The following is a 3,724-nucleotide window of genomic DNA, read 5'->3' as shown; positions in this document are numbered from 1 at the left end:
GCCCTGGGCTCCAGCCGGCTTTTATTCAAGATCCCGCGCCTTGCGGCGCACAATAACGTGTTGATCGTAAAACAATAATAGGAGTTAGTGTCAGGTTTGGGTTTGAAGGTGGCGCCACCAAGGGTAAGAGTCGAGTAGGCCGTGACCAAACAACTGCGGTCGTCTGCTATGTTATGATTGGCTTGACAGCTTAGGTTATGGTTTTCTATGAGAGGTTTAATGAAACCTCATAATACTACATTACTCCCTCTTTAAACAACCTCCCTTTTACGCGCACCCCTTTGTCATGACACTGCTGGTGAAGCAATGTTCAGACCATTACACTTGGAATTGGCGGTAATAGTGGTTCCTGTTCACAGAGTCAGACTCGGGAGATCCATCTAATTATTTTTTTGATTAAATCTTGTTGAGATCGTTGTTTTCTTGAAGATTCGTGGACATCTCTGGACGATTGTGATGATTCCGTGGTCCAAAAGGTGATGGTTCACTGAAACAAATGTTTTCCTGTACAGTATTTGAGCCGAACTTCCTACTGAATTTGTACACTGTTCGGATTCAACCTGTCTGGGTGTCTCCTAACATAACTATTCACCTATCTGACACCAGTGTCTAGCCAACCTATCTTATCACTTTTATCCTCTGAGTCTTTAAAATACTTAGCTTTAGTTTTATCCTGAACGTGTCTTGAGTTCTTGTTGAGCATCCTTGACTGCTGTCACTGGATGTTTCTGCTGGGACGGTTGAGTCTTGCTGTTCTTGGATTGGCTGTGGGGTAGCCCTTGGCAACCGTTTGCTGAACCTGTCGGCTATTCGGTCCTGGACGCTAGTCCCGTCCTTCCGTTTCGCTGGTCCGTGTGGTGGTGCGGTGGTGAAGCAGGCAGCAATGTAGCTTCTCACCCCGGGGACTCGGGTTCGACTCTCGACTTGGCAGTGGTGTTCTTGGGCTTGGCAGCCGCCTTAGGCTTGGCTATTGAATGTTCTCCATGTTTAGATCTGTGAAGAAGGTATGGTACAAGAAATGGAGTTTATGAAACGAGTTAAACGTGTAGTTCATTACTCGGAGCTTCTTCTTCTTGTGCTTGTCCTTGCACTCTCATGTGAGTGCCATAATGTCCATCATGTCTGCATCATCGTTGGCTAGGTGACAAATCTTCATAAAACTGCACTGACACTTGAAGAATGAAGAATTACAGACTGCACAAACGACATTTGCACTCCATAGCAGCACACTAGCGGGGGCCCCGCACCACCCTTTTTCTGCAACTTAGCCTCGCTTCGAGTCCCCTGACCGGTGCTTGCTACAAGTCGCTGTTGTTTGTTTACTTGTTGTTGTTTGGGGCTTCGCGCGCGAGTGTTCTGCTCTCAGTTCGTTTCGCCATGTCTCGTGACATCTACTTTAACATCCCCCCAGGGCATGTGGCTCTTACCGGCCTTGCGTATGAATCTGTGTATGTTCCGACCCATAACTTTGGTTTACCTGTCACCGGTGCCCAAATTCTATTGCATGGCACCCTGACTGGCTGCCAACAGAGAACTACTCTACTTGGTTTTCCGTAGTCGGCATATGGGACCTGCATGACCTCTGGCCCTGTGCCTTCTGCGGCCGGGGTTGTTATGTATGTATATTTCTTTTAATTTTATTTTTTTTCTCTGTCTTTTCCTCCTTTCCTTGTTCTTTATTATCACTTATTTTCTCCAGCTGATCATGCACTCCGAACATCTTGTTCTCCCGCCTTCTCCTCCGTCTTCGCCCCCTGTTACTCCTCCCGCCAGTCCTTGTAAGTGTTTCTGTCTCTGTTTTTTTTTTTTTTTTTTTTTTTTAGTGTCAATCATGTTGGTTCCAATTATGCAATTTATGCACCATGCTTGGGATGTTAACGGTCGTAACGTAACGGTTTGCGGTGCCTGTGTACTCCTGGTTGAACCTGCGTTGTACACTTTATCTGGTAACCACCGGTTTGGTCTCGATTGGGTCCAAGAGGAGAACTTGCACCAGCCTTTCTACCATTGTGTAGAGTGCGATGAACCGGCTTATGTATGTTTTCCGTGAGGACCCGGTTTTTCCCTTTAAAACCTCCTTTCTTTATATTTTCTTTTCTTTTTAGGATGTTATCCCCTTTCCATTGGTTCCACCTCCCCCTCCTCCACCTGTTAACCCTTCTGAGGAGTGAGGTTAGCTATCTCTTTCTCTCTTTTCTTCAGGATTTTCTTAGCAATTTTCTAACTTCTAATTGTTTACTCTGTGTTTTCAGTGACTTTCATTTTGTTTGCCGCTTTTTTTTTTTACAAAGAAGTTATCTCATTGGATTTTTTTTTTTGACTCTGGCTCTGGCTCGTGTTTTCATCATTCTTGTTATGAGTTTTGCTGGAGTTTTGACTATTGCTCATGTTTTCATCATTCTTTTCCTCCTGCTCATGTGTTTTATAATGGCTTGGTCCTTGAGCTTGAGTTATCTATCTTGAGTAAATCTTTTTCATCCTTGTTTTGTTTACGTTTTTATTTTATTTTGTAGCTCTGTTATTATTCCTGCTCTACTTGATTTGGAGTTTGTGAAATAATAACTATGGGTTACATACAACAATTTTTATTTGGGTTTTATGACAGAAAAGAACACTTGTACAAATATTATTTTACTTCTTTCTTCTCTTTTCTCCAGTGCATGCTGCCGTCGGATGTCCTCGCTGATTGCACCTCCTGCACCGTATCTTGAACCCCGGGTCGTCTGGATGGAACTTTTTCTCTCCCTTTTCCTTCTCTCTTTCCTCTTGTAGTTTCTTCATCCACTCCGCTTTTGGTGTGGGCTTGGCTAGGCAGTCTTCGTCTATGGGATGTAACTTCCACTTGCTCTTGTTCAGTTCTTGTAGTTTCTCTGTTATTTTTGTGATCTCCTCCTCTTCCTTTCTTATCTTGTCATCTATTTCTTTCTCGTTGTACTCCGTTGTCTCCATTATTTCCTGTAGGTCTTGCAACTCCTTTTCAAAGCCACTCATTTTTGCTTCACCTTCCTCTTCCGTCTCACTCTCACTTTCACTTTCACTAGAAGAACTTGAACTTGAGCTTGAGCTTGAACTGGAACTGGAACTAGAGCTAGAGCTTGAACTTGAGGGTAATTTTTCCGTGTTTAAAACTACCTCGCATTCCCCTGGCATGCACACATGTTCGGTCCCTTCAACTTCCATGGTTTCTTCGGTTGCTCCTTTTTCTTCCTCCTCTACCATCTCCATCCAATTCATTCCTGTCTCCGCCAGTTCCTTTGCTCGTCTTGCCTTCCTTTCCTTGTCTTGATCAGCCCTCTCTAACACCATTTCCATCCTACTTATCTTTGCTGGGGATGCTGCTGCTTCAGGCGCCAACTTCCTTCTTAATTGTTTTGCTGCGGGTGCCTTCTTCATAATGATCACCTGCCTCTGCTCTTCATCCTTGCGAAACTTCTCTTTTATCCTTTGCACTTTTTCCTCTAGTTCCTTGGGATCTACTGGCTTAGTAGGAGTTACCCTGGCTTCCACCCTGGCTTGCAAAATTTTCCTCTCTTCCCCAGTCTTCCCTTGCACTATCTTCAAGTTAGAGAAGGTACTCCTTCTCTCCGGCACCTGGTCCTGCTCCATTTCACTTAATTTGCACTGTTTAAATTCTCCAGAATCACTTTTCACTCGTTCACTTTACTCGTTTACTCCGCTACCGACGCTTAACTTCTCACAACAATGCACCTGTGTCACTTGTTTT

Source organism: Frankliniella occidentalis, unplaced genomic scaffold, assembly GCF_000697945.3.
Source record: "Frankliniella occidentalis isolate FOCC.00 unplaced genomic scaffold, Focc_3.1 Scaffold466, whole genome shotgun sequence".
In the NCBI taxonomy this organism is placed as follows: Eukaryota; Metazoa; Arthropoda; class Insecta; order Thysanoptera; family Thripidae; genus Frankliniella; species Frankliniella occidentalis.
This window is presented reverse-complemented; position numbering follows the sequence as displayed.